The sequence below is a fragment of the Nycticebus coucang genome, chromosome 1, assembly GCF_027406575.1.
Source record: "Nycticebus coucang isolate mNycCou1 chromosome 1, mNycCou1.pri, whole genome shotgun sequence".
Lineage (NCBI taxonomy): Eukaryota > Metazoa > Chordata > Mammalia > Primates > Lorisidae > Nycticebus > Nycticebus coucang.
This window is the reverse complement of record NC_069780.1, coordinates 191917978-191935152: the sequence shown is the minus strand read 5'-3', so window position 1 is coordinate 191935152 and position 17175 is coordinate 191917978.

Here is a 17175-nt window from a genome sequence, read left to right as displayed (position 1 = left end):
TGCTCTGACATCCAGTGAGACAGAAATACTGAAAAAAGAGAAGACTACAAATCAAAACCTGTCATGAGTATAGATGGAAACATTCTAAATAATGTTTTAACAAACATGATCCCGTGAAATATAAAAAGAATGATACTTCACTCTAGGAGTGTAAGACTTGTTTATCATCAGTTGTGTTGAGCAACTCAAAGAGCAAGACCATGCGATAATCCCAATACATACAGAAAAGTCATTTGTCAAAATACAACGTTTATCCCTGATGAAAACTCTAGTAAACAAGGAATAAAGGGATGTTCCTGAACTCAATAAAATGCTTCTATGTATTTATAAAAAATCCTACAGATAACATCATACTTAATGGAGAAAGGCTGAATGTTTTCCTTCTAAACCGAAGCACAAGTTTGGAGTATTATTTTCTGCCACTTCCATAAGCATTGTACTGGAGTTTCCACACAGTGTGGTAAACCAATAAAGATAAATAAAATTCATTATGGTCAGAACAGATGAGGTCCATCCCTCTTTATTCATGAATGCCACACCTACATAAAAAGAAAAAGTTGGTGGAATGTACCAGAAAAATTCTGTAACTAACAAATTCGTTTAACAAGATTTCAGAATAGAAAACCAATATAAAAAAATCAATTATATTTCTGTATACTAGTAAATAATAATCAGATTTTAAAATAAAAATATACACTATCTACAATAACATCAAAAACGTGAAACAGAGGTTAAATCTAATGAATGAAGTGAAATTCCTGTATACTGAAATTTATAAAACCTTGTTGATAGAAAGCTAAAGAGACTAAATCAATAGATGTACATCTAGGTCAGAAGTTCTTAACAAGCCAATCTTTCCCACATTGTTCTTCCCCCCCACCCACATTGTTCTTTACATTCAACTTAATTCTGATAAAAACCCAAGTGACTTTTAGGTTGAAGAAACTGACAGATTGATTCTAAACTCATAAGGAACTTCAGAGGACATAGAATATCAAACACAACTCATCATAAAGCTACAATAATGATGACAGTGTGATATTGGTGTAAAGATGGATAAATGGATCGATGAAACAGAATAAACTCCTAGGAGAACCGCCTATGTACAGACCACTGACTCCAGCAAAGATACGGATTTGATTCAGGAGAGAAAGGCACTCTTAAAACACATAGCAACACCCTACAGGTAAAAAAGGAAAAAAAAATCCACGCCATCTCTTGCACCATATTAAAAAGTGGACTCTACTAGCTCATAATACTGCTTTATTGTATCTAAATGCAAAATTTAAAACAGTAAACTTGAAATGTTGTATGATCACAAATGGGCAAAGATTTCTTAGATATGACCCCAAAAAGGACAAATTAATTAATTTAACTTTACAAAGTTAAAAATTTCTACTTTTGGAAAAACACTCTGAAGACAAAAGACGAGTCATGGGCTGGGAGGAAAATGTTTTCAAATTTCATATCTGATGAAGCCTTGTGTTCAGAATACATAAAGAACTCTTAAAACTCAACATTAAGAAAATGAACACTAGAAGTAGAAAAGGAGTGTAACCTCAAAATGATAGTTAATGACGTGTTGTGTAGAGGGGATTGTTTCCTCATTACTATCATATCCATTATGTATTATCATTTTAAAAATCAGCTACTGTGTCGGCAACAAGGGCCTGAATGTAGTTTTCACGTTTCAAGTAACTGGCGACATTTACTGAAAATTTCCTTCTTTCCTTCATATTCTCAGTGAAAATGACAGAATGTAGACCAGAAATTCCAAATCTCAATCTTGAGACTCACCAGAGTGTGAGGTATTAGCCAAACAAAATACACGTTAATCTGCTTGGGCAGGTTCTGTGCAGCTTACATTTTGTTCAAGGCTCTCAGTGGACTCACAGGCTGTGGGAGGAAGACATGGGGACCGTGAGGTGACCCATCCAGTGCATGGCAGGCGGGGAGGACCTCCTTGTCTTGACACCCCCTCTGCTTTTCAGTAGACCACAACATGCATCCATGTGGCCGAGTGTGTAGATCCAGAGCCTCATCCCACAGGTTTATGCGACGTCTATGCAGATAGTTGGATGGTTTTAGCTTCTCTAATAAATAAAATGGAGTGTAAATCTGATGGGAAATAGTCCTGAATTTTTGTGCATATGATCGGTAAGTTGAATTAAATGTCAATTTTTGGCCCAGCCAGATGCCTGTGCCCAGATGTGAGCTTGCTTTGAGGTGGGCCCCTGGACCTGGCATGTTACTGTCAATTCAAGCAGATAGAAATTTGTTTTCTTTTCATAGAGTCTGGGGGTCCTTAGGCAAGAAAGCGTTCCTTCAGATTCCCTTGGCCAGCTGGTATTTAACAGGAAATCTAGTATCAGTAAATTTCTCATCGTACAGGAGACTGCGTGCTGGAGGCTAACGCATGGGATCAGGCTGATGAGCGCAGACACAAAAATCCAATGAAATGATGCTCTTTTCCATGAGAGCATTTCCGGTAGCCCCTGGTTTACAGGAGCGCAGGGTTTTGGGGCAGCAGCAGGGCCCGGCTAGGCAGGGTCCCCGAGCGGTGGCCAGCGGGAGGAGCGAGGCCTGCAGAGGGAGAGTCTGTGGGTCGTTTCTGCGGGCCCTGCATGGTCCTTATGAACTGGGTAAAGTCACGTCTTACTGATTAACAAGCTGAGGAGCTGCAGGAGGTAGAGGTGGCAGCATCAGAGGGAGCCGAGGGGACCAAGGATGGTGCCCGGAGCCCTCTGAGAACAGGTGGCGGGGCCTGCCCCGGCTGCTGCCGTCTGGCTGAACGCTGCCTTGGAGCTGCAGACAACCATGGGCCGGTCCTGCTCCCAGTGGAGCCAGAGGCAGCGGGCGCGCTTTGCGTTTCTTCTCTCTTCAGAGCGCTCTGACTTTCTCACCGATGCCAGGGGCTCAAGCGTTAGGGTGGTGGGGGGCGGTAACTGTCGGCCGTTCCCAGGCGTCTGACCGCACAGTCAGCCCCGGCGCCGCCAGCTCTTCATGTGAGTGATGCCGCCACTCCAAGGAAGGGGACAACAACGCGTCCTTGCCCTACCGAAACCAGGAGAGTCTCCAAGCAGAACGCCCCTTACGCTGGCTTCCAATCGCACGTGCGTGCACACACCCTCTTACATTTAAAAAATAATAATTAAGAAAACTCAATGCTAGATGAATATCTTGTTTTAGAAGCACGTTCCTTGCATTTCTGGCCGCGATACCCTGAGAGTAGAAAGCGCTACCCGCGAAGCAGAGGGGTGGGATCACAGGGGGTCGCCAATCCTGCCACAATTCGTAAATTGTTAAGGTATTAAAAAGTCGATAATCTTGTTGATGACCAAGATTTTTTAATACGGTGTTTGTTTTTGAGATGTTTACTATAATTTTTCCTGCTTTGTAATGGTTTATCTGCTTTCCCTGTCCCATTACTGTATAATGAACTAACAGTGTTCCTACGTTATGAATGTTGTTATGGGGACATTAGACAGCAAAAAGCACGCAGCGGGGAGAAGATGAGCTGCTTCATTTTCGTTTTGACTTCAGTGCTCTATTTGAATTCCTGTTATTTCCTCCAGATTAGAGACGGAGAGAACATTGAATTTAGATAGCAACTATTTGCTTTAGTAACTTCAAACATCTATTTTTAAGTAATTTGATAAGCAGTCCCAGTCTTAATACTAAGTATTACATTCTGTGTGTGATCCTGCCCTACTATTTTTCTTTCTTTCTTTTTTTTTTTTTTGTATTTCTATCCTAAATATCTCCAGATGTAAAAAGAAGTGTGAATAATGAAGATATTAGGACTTCATTAATTAAACTGAGCACTGTCTTGGAAATGTACTCTAGATATTCCTATAAATTATATGTCCACATTTCAAAGAGATACTTAAAATAATTACAAGACTCTTATGATATTTTCTCCAAAGATTGAGAGAGGAGGCATGCTTTGGACTGCTGAGCCATTTCTCATCCACATTTAAGTGTCACTGAGATTTTATAAAGCTTTCTCCCCTTATTTATAAACTCAGCCTCCTTCAGAACATTTGTAATAGTTCCTCCAACCTGAAATCTGACTACTTGGTAGGATCCCAGTAACATATGGAGTCATTTCCCAGAAGCGTAATCTGAAAGGGAGGTTTGTATTTGTTTATTCTTGTTTGACTGTTAGTTTCTTATTGACCTTAACTAACCCCTAGTTAAATCCACAAGGTGAAAGAAAGAGAAGGATTTTTAAAAATATAACAATTTTTCATGTTTAAAGAGAAAATATCTAACTATTTCTAGTTGTGTCTAGGAACTAAGTCGAAGTCCTCTATTGCTTTTGCTCATAGACAATGCCATTTGTTTCTTAGAAAGTATCTTGGAAACTCAGTGAGAAAACCCGTGTTTTCTTATGCCAGACAGTGACACATTTTAATCTTCCTTCACATGGCAGATTTTGGTATTTGCATAAAAATACTCCGTGCATTACAGGTATTACCAGTGAGTTAAGTAGTTTGTGGAAGAGCCTTAAATGAAACATTAATCAGGAGAAAGACAAAACTTGACTAATATATACATTTCTATTATAGATCAAGCATCCCTACTCCCCAAATAGGAAATATAAAACACTTGCTGTCCCAAACAGTGCAGAGAAGGGACACCAAACTGCATTAATAAACAACTGATTTCCATCTACACTGGTTGGAACCGGTTTTGTAAATAGTAAGCCTTTTATTTGCAGTCACTATGTTCAGTCTTTCAGGTCAAGTTTATGGTTTTGTTGGTTTGACTTCATCTAGACATGGAGGTTGCCATTAGGTGGTTGCTTATAATGTCTTACTATACTGACATCAATGGGTTGTAGAGTAAGAGAGAACTGTGGAAATTAACATGTCCATCTCGCTCAGGAATAAATTGATGTCAGATAGGTAAAATGACTTGCTTAGTATCGCACAGCCCATTAGTGGGAAGGTAGTGGTGACTGAGGGCTGTTTCCATTATTTCCACTGTCCAGGGAGAAAGGTTGGAGGAAGGCTGGCCAGGGCAGAGGAGAGCTCAGAATGAGGCGTAGCAGTGCTATGGGTGGTTAGGCTGCAGGGGTCATCCACAGGAGGTGATAGTTTGCTTATAACTGTGCAGACCAATGTTTAAGATGCAGGAGGTTGCTGCCAGTCCATATCATTTCTTGGTACTTTGATTTGGGCTTCATGACATAATACTGGGGATTGGAGGGGCTGTGGGAATTGCCAGGGACTACAGGAAAAAAAGAAATGGTATTTGCTATAACGTGAGCGTTGGAAGGTCTGTAATGTCTCCTGTGAACCATCGGATGGGGAAGTCTATACATGTTGGCCAGATGCTTATCTATCTAGAATGGGGGTTGAATAAGTAGACATTCATGAAATACTTGATGAAATCAGTTCTTCCCTGACCTACCTGACACACTGTTGACACCTTTGTCCTCTCAGTTACTCAAGAAGCCTTCACTCTCTTTTCTACCTATATTTAGTCCTGTACATATATGTAGGTTACAAACCACTGGATTTACTTTTTCCATTTCTATTTTCTTCACCTATTTGAGATCCTAAAGAATTTTTGCTTTGGGTTCTGCAATATACACCTCTGGTAGCTGGTATGTTGATAGGCTCACTTTCTTATATAGCCCCCTCCCACTTTAATTGTAGGTGTTATTATGTGACCACATATGGTCAGTGAGTCATCAAGGTTAATGCAAGAGGAGTTTTGATAAGTACTTTCTTACTGGGACTTGTCCTCTTGGACTGCTCCTTTCTTAGGAGTTAGCTGCCATGCTGGGAGGAAGCTCAAGTATCCACATGAAAAGGCCCATGTAGAGGATCATGGAGGCTCCACGCTGACACAGCTGCACTCTCAAAGGTGGCCAAGAACCACAATCATGAGCATATGAATTGTCTGAATATTCATCCTGGTTAAGCCTCCAAATGCCCACAGTTGGTTGAGATTGTTTGGAGTCGAAGAACTTCCTAGCTAAGCTCAATCAAGTGCAAGATTATGAGACTTGGTAAACGTTTGAGTTTTTATTCCTTTTTTGTGTGTGTGTGTGTGTGGTTGCAGTCTGAGACACTAAGTCTTGGAGGGCCTTCTTATGTGCAATCATGAGCTGAGACATCCTGCTTGTTATTTTTCTTCGTCTTCTTGCTTCCTCACTTCTGGTGGCCCCCTCAAACTTTCTCTCTCCCTCCTCATCCTTATCTCTGATCTCTGCTCAACTGGGGTGCTTACCACTGTTCTCTGTCTCTCTCTCTTTGCCTCTCCCCGTCTTTTCTTCTGTTGCAGAGGCCTCTCTTGAGTTACCATTGGTGCCTCCTTGGAGCTGATCCACCTTCCAAAGGCTTGGGGAACACCAGCCTCTGAACCCCCCAGAGGTTGGCGTTCTCTCCACAGCACCCTCTCTGCTACACACATTGCCCGTTTTGTGGAGTGCTAACACCCAGATTGCCATTCCTGGCCCTCTGCCATGCTTGGTGCATACTGAGCACATGTCCCTGAGTTGTGTCCTCTAACTTGTGTGGATGAGAACACAGTGCTCTTGTAACCCTCACACTGACTGAAATGTGATGAGCCACTCAGGAAATCCTGGTAGAGCTAGAATTACCAATGTTAGGACACAGAGAGCAAAGGGCATGTATTACCTTCTTCATGTGTTGTGGAGCCCTTTAGAACACTGTGTCTTAGCAAACAGGATAGGCAGCTTAGTCACTCTGCTGGGCCATGCATCTTTCCGTGTAAGTGCTGTGATTTTTGAGGACATACGGAATTCTACAAAGTATTTCCAAGGAACAAGGGGATATATTTAGACAAGTAGGCAGAGACAGATGAGAGAGGGAGGAAATAGATGAAGAAGCCTTTGGTGCAACTTACTGAGGACAGCTGTTTGGAGTAGCACACTTACAGGCTGAATGATAACGAAATTAACCCTTACATCCCAAAGACCAGGCTGGGGAGAGCACAGTTTGTTTCCCAGCAGAAGACATTTGGAACTAGATGGAAGATGGTTTTCTAAGCATGCCCCAAGGCTGATTCATGACAACAGACTTTGTTGAGACTCCACTGGGTTGTGGCCACTGTCTCCTGAGCTATGAGACCCAGACAGGGGGTGATCAGGGTTGTCAGGGTGACTTGGGAGTGCGTTCGTGGTAAAATGGAGTTGCCTTGGGGCCTCTCACAGCTCCCCTTCCAGCTCTGCAGCTAGATAGAATTTCAAAGAAAATTAAAATAGAGAACAGATGAGGACCCCACTGGGAAAGGAAACACAAGTGCATCTTCTCTGCACTTGCTGTCTCTGCTGCTGTGGGCCTGTCTTGTCACCGCTGCAGAGCCCCTGTCAGCCTGAAGGCCTGGGGCCGCCCCCTCCTGCCCATGCACTTAACCAGGCCTTTCTTCTGGCCTTGCCCCTAGTCAGGATTTCAGTTTCAGATGATTTTTTAGCTTAGGCAAGGAATTAAGTATGAAAATATGAACTACTTTTAAAATAATTATGTTTGTAAGGATTTTTAATAACAAATCCTGACCAAAATCTGTTATCAATGTACCTTTAAACATTGTATAATTTAGAAAGACACAGAATAGTTTCAAGTTTTAAGTTTCATTTAACATTAGGAAATAACTAGTTGTTACCCTGACTATAGTAACAATAACAATTTTTGTAGCTTTAGGAATCAGTAAAGCATATACCTATGAATCAAAGGAATGAGAAAGATTCACAAGCAGGTGGGATGGGGTTTTAGCAGGATTTTGAAGTCAAATAGCAGTAAAATCTTCAAGGAAATAAGAATTTAGCATATTAAATTATTAAACATATGAAACGAACAACAAGTTTAATATATGATACAGTTTTATTTACCCTTAAATTTGAGTTCTTGCCGAGTGAAAGTGGATTATTTCTGTTCTACCATGAATGTTATGGTGAATTCCACAATGCTTGTCATTTCTCTCAATTTGCATTCTTTTAAAATGTGCTAAATTAGTAGGCTAAGATGGCTTTCAGAGAGTTCACAAGAGCTTCCTCAGTTTGAACTAGGACCTGGAGCTCCTTATATTCTGTTATGAGTGCCTACTAATCACATTGTAAGTAAGCTATGTCCTGGAAAATCGCATTGAAATGCAATTCACATGAATACAACCCTGTACTTAGTGACAGCTGATATTAGAAGACATATTTTACAAACAGACAAAACAATTGTTTTAAACACTTAGTGATCTTCCATTTTGGAGAGGTAATAAAGAAAATGTTGAAAATCTCAGTTGTTCCCTGTTCTGGGCAGTGAAAGGTAATAAAGCACGTGCTCAGAATCCCAGTCGCTCACTGTTTTTAGTCAACCGTGTGGCCAAACTCAGCTTGACTGTGTCTCTAACCAGCATCTGCACAAACGATTTAGACAAACCCGCCACACCTCTCCTCTGCCATATGGATTCTGGAGACATCTCTAAGATGCAGGACCAGGTGGATGTGGCAGTCAGCATTCAGTAGATTCAGTCAGCACTGTCAGGGGCTTGTGTGAGCCAGAGACCACCAGACTGTCTCTCTTCTGGGTTGTCACTCCTGCTGTTCCCTCTGTCCTGGACACTCTTGCCTCCCACCTCTTTGCTTGGCATGGCAGCCGTCCTCAGTGCCAAGTGCTCTGAACAGCCATTCTCATGTCCCCTGTCACCTGTATATCCTGGCCTAGCTCATTTCATTGTCTGTTTCTCTCTCTACCTGCCCCACTATCGGGGTCCTGCGGGAAGGCCCTCTCTCTGCAGAGTGTCCCGCTGTCTTCTCCAGGGTGATCCCGGAATTGGGCTGCACTTCCCATCTTGTAGCTTCTCCCTGTGCTATGGTCCACTTCAGACATGGTCCATGTGACCAAGGAACACTTTTCTCTTAGAACTGAAACACACTGCAAGTATGAAAAATACACACCAGATCTGGAAGACCCAGAGGAGAAATAAGTATATAAAATATGCCTAATGTCTACATTATCTGTTGAAATGAAAATACTTTGGATATATTAGGTTAAGTGAAATCTATTATTGAAAATAATTTCATTTGTTTCTTTTCAATTTTTTAAATGTGACTACTGGAAATTTTAAAATGAATTAAACTTTAAGATATGAAATTTCAGGTAGTTCCCTGATACCACAGCTCTGTGGCTTTGAACTCTACAAACTGCTGCTTCAACAGCACTGGGTGACCTTTGTGAATGGACACGCCAACCCTCAGGCCTAGCCCGGCCCTGCTCCATTTGCAAGGGGAGGTTTCCCTTCACCCCCTGACTTTCAATGTCAGACACACCACGGAGGGTCTTTCCTCTGCATGCATTTGGTAGCTGTCACTCAGGGGTTTGGGCAGTTTGGGCTCTGGTTTGGGGTCTTGCTCCTGTGATTCTGGTGCTTTTGGGTCTCCCCTTCATATTTCCAGCAGCTTGCCCAGGCCCCCCTCGCCCCCCCGTTGTCACCATCAGCTGACAAGGCAGCTTTGTCCCCACCTTGCCCTCCTCCTCACAACTGTTCTGCAGCCAGTGGTCCCAGCCAAGCATCTCCTCCATCACTGCCTCACATTCCTTCACAAACATCTGAGTGACCCCAGCCAAGATCAGAGGAGCTTCTCCTTGGAAGTCCTAATTACCTACCTCCTGACCTGGTATGCTGACTTTTGTAGCCCCCGGAGTTCTCATGGTGTTTTGCCGTGAAGAGTCATGTGTCCATAAATAACAGACAGAAGCCCTGCTGGGGCCCAGTCTGGTCTGGGTTGCGTGGCTCTTCCTGGAAACACAGATGCCTCCTTCATGCAGGGTGGCCGGCGGGCAAGTGAGTACAGGCGAATGTCGTCAGAGTCAAAATGAGTCTCTATTGTTAAGGCAACCCTGACAAAGAGAGTCTGGGAGGGCCATGAAGACAGGGTTCCCTGCTGGTATGGCTGATAACAGAACTGTCACAAAAGCCTGCAGACACCACAGTCCCACACAGAGGTTACGCAGCCTCACGCAGAAGGCCTTCAGCAGCAGTGCCTGCCCAGCCTCTGCCCGTGCAGCTTCTGCCCGGCATGGCCTTGTTACTGATCTGTGTAGCCGGAGATAGTTGTTTCAAAACAATCATGTCATCCTCTTCCTTTGTTCCTTCAAAAACCTTCGTCTTCCTTTGCCGCCCTGAAAGTGTGTGTAATTTACTACGTAGGTGTGTTCCTGTCATGATGCTCTATTCCCAAATGAGCAGCCCTTTTTTTAGAGATCTTCTGTGTGTTTCCTGGGTTGACAAACATTTTTAGTATCCATAACTCCCACCAAGATGCAGAAGGTGGTAATTTATTAGCATTGGTCATTGACTTTTTGCCCTTCCAAGGTTGATTTTCTGCCCTTCTCTGCCCGGCTCATATCCCTGTAGGTTACGCACATGGCCTCACTTCTTTCTGGAATCCATTTGGCTTTGGTCAAGGAGACGATTTAGCAAGTCAAAGGATGAATGCGGAGAAAGGCTGGGGTGTGGTTTCTGATCAGCCTGGCAGTGGTGTGGTTCTCATAATGTAGCCGCATTCTTCTCTGATTACCTGTGGTTACTGGGAGTCTCCTCTGCGGTTCCAGCTTCTGGCTGGCTTTGGTAACAACACTGGTCCCATTGACCTTTTGGAGTTTGAGGTGGAAATCACTTTTCCTTGTAGCCAGATCCTCAGTGGCTCAGCACCCCTCATGGGTTTGTCTAACTGCTCAAACCCCCATAAAGAGCCCCTTCTTTAACTCTCTTTACCATTTCAGACGAATTCTGCTTTTGGCCCAGGTGCTGATCTAGCCACTCCCACTCATAAGAAAGTCACTCAGACTCTGAGTGGCTGAAACATGCCACTTCCATCACCCACTCTGCCTAGCAACTCTCTGTCATATTACTGTATCTTAATTTTCTGCACAGCATTAATAAAATACTTTTTAATATATTTATTGTGTATCTTTCCTCAACAGAATGCCATGAGAATTCAGACCTCTCATAGAAGTGCAGCAGCGTAACAGTATCTGAAGGTGATACACTTACAATCGTTTTCCCTTTGAACTGCAGGCCAGTTTCTCTCATTAAATCCCAAAGCAGAACTCTATTCGGTAAATTGAGCTTACTGAGAAAACCAAGTCTTTTCTATTTGCATGAAAGACAAGATCACACAGCTAATTTATGGACAATTATTTTGCTGATCTCAAGGTTCAAAAGCAGAATGAGAGAAGGAAGAAAGTTCACATGCTCCCTGGTAAATTCTCCTGCCATGAAGGTCACTGAAAACCCGTCACTTCCACCTAGGAAATGACAATGGATGCCAGAGTCTCTCAAGCTAGGGCCAAAGACAACATTATCTGAAGAGACAAAGAATACTTAACTTCTCAACAGATGTATAGACATTTGGCTGTCAAGTAAACATTGTACAAAGACTATTTTGTTTAAATCTGAATCTCAGTCAATATTTCCTGGTAAATACTAACCAACTTCTACTTTACAGAGAATTCCATTTTAAAGTGTGACATTGAGCAGAAGGGGGACATTCTGCTCTTAGAACCATTAGTAATGAATGGTGAATTTGAGTTATTATCAGTTGTTATTCTTCTTAGAGTTCTCCTTGGTGTGTTCTGACCTAAGATTAAAGAAAAAAAAAAAAAGAACATTTCCAGAAAGGCTGTACTTTTATAAATGACTTCCAAATAACTCACGGGGATGACATAGATTTATTTTATGTACTGAAGTTCTCTCCCATCCGATAAGACTTTGGCAGCCTTGCACCTGCTGCCGAGGTGGGTAGTGCTGGTGCTCCAGCCTCGGTGGAGCACCTGGTTATTTTTTAGTCAGTATCTCACAGTCATGATCTTACCAGCAGGACCTGCCATCATCCTAGGAGTGTTAATAGGTCCCACTTCCTAGCTAGCCTTTGGAGGGGAACTCAGAAGGAGGCATCTGTCAGGAAAGAAGACCACGACCTTGTGGAGAGAAAATAGACCCTGCAAGGGGTTTCCAAGCTGGCAGAGAAGACTGTGCCTGTCTCCTGCCCTGACCCGTGTCTCCACGTCTGGATCCCCACACTGTTACCTGGAGAGCTCTCCAGCCCTCCTCTGCCTCCCACACCCTCATCTGGGCTCCCCACACTGTTACCTGGAGAGCTCTCCAGCCCTCCTCTGCCTCCCACACCCTCATCTGGGCTTCCTTTGGATCCTGGTTTTAGGTGTCCATCTCTGGCTTCTCTCATGAGTGAGTTAAACTGGGATAAAAACACCCAGAACACACAGTTTGAAGGAGAATTAAATGGAAAAATCTAGTAGAACTTCTGTGAGTTGACCATCCAGGGGACTGTACTAAGCTGGTCAACTCATGGAGGTGGCCGACATAAGGGCCTGGGCCGGCCGTGCTTTGATGCACCTGGACGTGTCCAGTCTATGGAGACTGGTTAATGTCAGGAGGTGGTTAATGAAGGGGGGCGGTTGACTAGGGAGGTGCTGCTGCGTATACACAAGAGCTTTGTCAGTGACAAAATGCAATTCAAATACAGTTGTGCATAAATGTCTTCCCCTCTCAACAACATTTCTCAGTTTCCTATTTACATATGTTGTTATGAGAACTAATGTTTATTGAGAGCTTACAATGTATCCGGCATTCCACTCGACATTTTAGGAATATAAATTTTTTTTAAGAAATAAATGAATAAGTGAGTGAGTCCCCATCACATCCTGAGGCAGGTGCTCTATCTGTACTCATTCCACAGTGAACTGTGGCACTGGTAGGCTACGTGACTGTCCCCCGGTCACCCACCAGGGAGGAGACCTGGCATTGAACCAGGCCCCATGTTTTCAACAATTATGCTGGTTATTTATGGAAATGGCACCGCTACTGTGCCTGCCATGTGGCTGAGGGCCACAGGCAGGGTCACCTGTCCCTGACCCCAGACACCCTGGGCACAGCGCCTTCCACTCTCATTCAGGGAGCCCGACATAAGGGCTGGGCCGGCTGTGCTGAGATGCATCTGGACGTGTCCAGTCTATGGAGACTGGTTAATGTCAGGAGGCAGTTAATGAAGGTGGTGGTCGACTAGGGAGGTGCTCCTAGCAGTGGGCTCCTTTCCTGTTCTCACGCAGACACACAGCTCAAGTCTAACTCAGCTCGCATTTGCTGCTCCCGTCTGGACTGTTGTGTCCCTTCCCACCAGCCCACCCAGTAACGTTCTCTCTTCCATCCATTTTGTACACAGACACGTCCCATTGTCCCCGCTGTGTAATTCTTGTTCTTAAAATTTTTGTGAATCCTCAGTTACTAAAAATCTGTGAGCTTCTTAGTCTTTCCATTCACTCCCCCTCACAGCAGAGGGGAGTGTAGCACATGCTCAGCACAGACCATCGTCCTCACCTGAGGGCCTGTCCTGTGACTCTCTTACAGGGACGTCCCCACCTGCCTCCCCCTCTCTGGGGGCTGTGCGGCCTTTCCATTTCCACCTGCTCTCCTCCGTCTGGATGACCTGGCTGCTGTGTCCAGGGGAAGCCTCTTCCACTATTCCGTGAAGCCTCCTTAGACTCTCCTTTGGCAGAAGAGAACCAAATCCCCCACAGCTAAAGGCCAGAAGAACATTAAAAAGCCTTCAACATCATTAGTCACCAAGAGATAACTAGGCACTCACTACAATAACAAAAATTAAAAAGACCTCAAACAGAAAACATGGTGAGAACAGGAATTCACAAACTTCTCGTAGATTGTTGATGGAGAAGAAGAATGGTTCACTGTTTTGGCAAGCTTATAAAACTAAACATCCATGGCCATTCTGTGACTAGGCATTTACTTGTGGGAAATGAAGGCATACGTTCACACAAACACATGTTCAAGAATATTCCTGGCAGTGTTATTTAAAATGGACAAAAATTGGACATGGTAAAAAGTGACTTCCAATAGAAGGAGAAATAAACAAACTGATACATTCCTATAATAGAAGTCTATTTAGTAAAAAAGGAAACAAATTATTGATATGTACAATAACATTATTGATTATAAACAACATATCAATGTGAAAGAAATCTTACATAGTACGTTAACTTTTTAATAGCAGGCAAAACTAATCTGTGGTAGAAAAAAACAGACTAGGGACTGCACCTGTGGGATACAGGTAAGGGTTGAAGGAGTGGTAACAGGGCCTTTCTGGGGTGATGGTCACGTTCTGTACCTTGAGAGGAGCTTGGGTTACACAGGTGCTTACATTTATCAAATCTCGTAGGATGTATACTTGGGACTTGTGAATTTAATATATTTAATATGTAAGAGTTACATCAAAAGAAAAATGTAAATAATTATTGAATTTTGATTAATCTTATAAATGCTGAAGTTTAGGGGAGGAATGTGGCGACGTCTGCAATATATTTTGAAATGCATCAAAAATTAGATAATTGGATGGATGGATGGATGGAGAAATGGGTTGATGGCTACATATGGGAAAGGGCAGATGTAATAAAATGTTAATGGTAGAAAATGAGAACACAAAGAGTGCCCACTTCACCTGGTTTGTGAAAGGCCTATGAATGTCGGCAGGTAGAGAGTACAGGAATATCGTGAATGCTACGGAAATATCTGCAAGAAAAACACAGCAAACTCATATTCTAGCCATTTGTTATCTGTGGATTTCTCTCTCCTTTTTCAGGGAAGTGGACATACTTTCTTACCTTCTTTCGAGGTCCTCACTGGACCCTTTACACGTTAGTGTGAGTCGGTGAAGCCAGCAGGTGCCTGAGAGCCTGGCTCGTCCCTGCCCACAGCAGGTTCCAGTATGATTTACGGGATGGAGGAATTTTTTTTTTTTTTTTTAAAGAGAAAAAGCATTTATTTTATTTTATTTTTTTTTTTTTAATTTTTTTATTAAATCATAACTGTATACAATGATATGATTATGGGGCATCATACACTCACTACATAAACCATTTGACACATTTTTATCACAGTGGTTAACATAGCCTTTCCGGCGTTATCTCAGTTACTGTGCCAAAACATTTACATTCTACATTTACCAAGTTTCGCAAATACCCCTGTAATATGCACCACAGGTGTGATCCCACCTATTCCCCTCCCTCTACCCACCCCCCCCTTTCCCACTTCCCCCTATTGTTAAGTTGTAGCTGGGTTATAGCTTTCATGTGAGAGTCCCAAATTAGTTTCATAGTAGGGCTGTGTACATTGGGTATTTTTTCTTCCATTCTTGGGATACTTTACTAAGAAGAATATGTTCCAGCTCCATCCATGTAAACATGAAAGAGGTAAAGTCTCCATCTTTCTTTAAGGCTGCATAGTATTCCATGGTATACATATACCACAATTTATTAATCCATTCGTGGATCGATGGGCATTTGGGCTTTTTCCATGACTTAGCTATTATGAATTGGGCTGCAATAAACATTCTGGTACAAATATCTTTGTTATGTTGTGATTTTTGGTCTTCTGGGTATATGCCCAGCAGAGGAATTACAGGATTGAATGGCAGATCTATTTTTAGATCTCTGAGTGTTCTCCATATATCTTTCCAAAAGGAATGTATTAATTTGTATTCCCACCAGCAGTGCAGAAGTGTTCCCTTTTCTCCACATCCACGCCAACATCTCTGGTCTTGAGATTTTGTGATATAGGCTAGTCTCATTGGAGTTAGATGATATCTCAAAGTAGTTTTGATTTGCATTTCTCTGATGATTAAAGATGATGAGCATTTTTTCATATGTCTGAAGGCCGTGCGCCTGTCTTCTTCAGAGAAGTTTCTCTTCAAATCCCTTGCCCAGCCTGCGATGGGATCCCTTGTTTTTTTCTTGCTGATGCGTTTGAGTTCTCTGTGGATTCTGGTTATTAAACCTTTGTCAGAGTTATACCCTGCAAATATCTTCTCCCATTCTGAGGGCTGTCTGCTTGCTCTGCTTACTGTGTTCTTAGCTGTACAGAAGCTTTTTAGTTTGATCAAGTCCCAGTAGTGTATTTTTGAAGCTGCTTCAATTGCCCGGGGGTTCTCCTCATGAAATACTCACCCAGGCCAATTTCTTCAAGGGTTTTCCCTGCATTCTCCTCTAGTATTTTTATAGTTTCATGTCTTAAGTTTAAATCTTTAATCCAATGAGAGTCTATCTTAGTTAATGGTGAAAGGTGTGGGTCCAATTTCAGTCTTCTGCAGGTTGCCAGCCAGTTCACCCAGCACCATTTGTTAAATAGGGAATCTTTTCCCCACTGAATGTTTTTAATTGGCTGGATTCATCTCTTGGTTCTCTATTCTATCCCAGATATCTATTTCTCTGTTTTTGTGCCAATACCATGCTGTTTTGATCACTATCGATTTGTAGTAAAGTCTGAGGTCTGGTAGTGTGATTCCTCCTGTTTTGTTTTTATTTCTGAGTAATGTCTTGGCTATTCAAGGTTTTTTCTGATTCCATATAAAACGAAGTAATGTTTTTTCAAGATCTTTAAAATATGACAGTGGAGCTTTAATAGGGAGTGCGTTGAAATTATATATTGCTTTGGGTAGTATGGACATTTTGATAATGTTGATTCTTCCTAGCCATGAGCATGGTATGTTTTTCCATTTGTTGATATTTTCAGCTATTTCTTTTCTTAGAGTTTCATAGTTCTCTTTATAGAGATCTTTCACGTCTTTTGTTAGGTAAATTCCCAAATATTTCATCTTCTTTGGCACTACTGTGAATGGGATAGAGTCCTTAACTGTTTTTTCAATTTGACTGTTGTTGGTGTATATAAAGGCTACCGATTTATGAATGTTGATTTTGTAACCTGAGACTCTGCTGTATTCCTTGATCACTTCTAGGAGTTTTGTAGTAGAGTCCCTAGTGTTTTCCAGATACACAATCATATCATCTGCGAAGAGCGAGAGTTTGATCTCTTCTGACCCTATATGGATACCCTTGATCGCCTTTTCTTCCCTAATTGCGGTGGCTAAAACTTCCATTACAATGTTGAAAAGCAATGGAGACAATGGGCAGCCTTGTCTGGTTCCTGATCTGAGTGGAAATGATTCCAATTTAACTCCATTCAATATGATATTGGCTGTGGGTTTGCTGTAGATAGCCTCTATCAGTTTAAGAAAAGTCCCTTCTAGACCAATTTTCTTGAGTGTTCTGATCATGAAGGGATGCTGGATATTATCAAAAGCTTTTTCTGCATCAATTGAGAGAATCATATGGTCTTTGT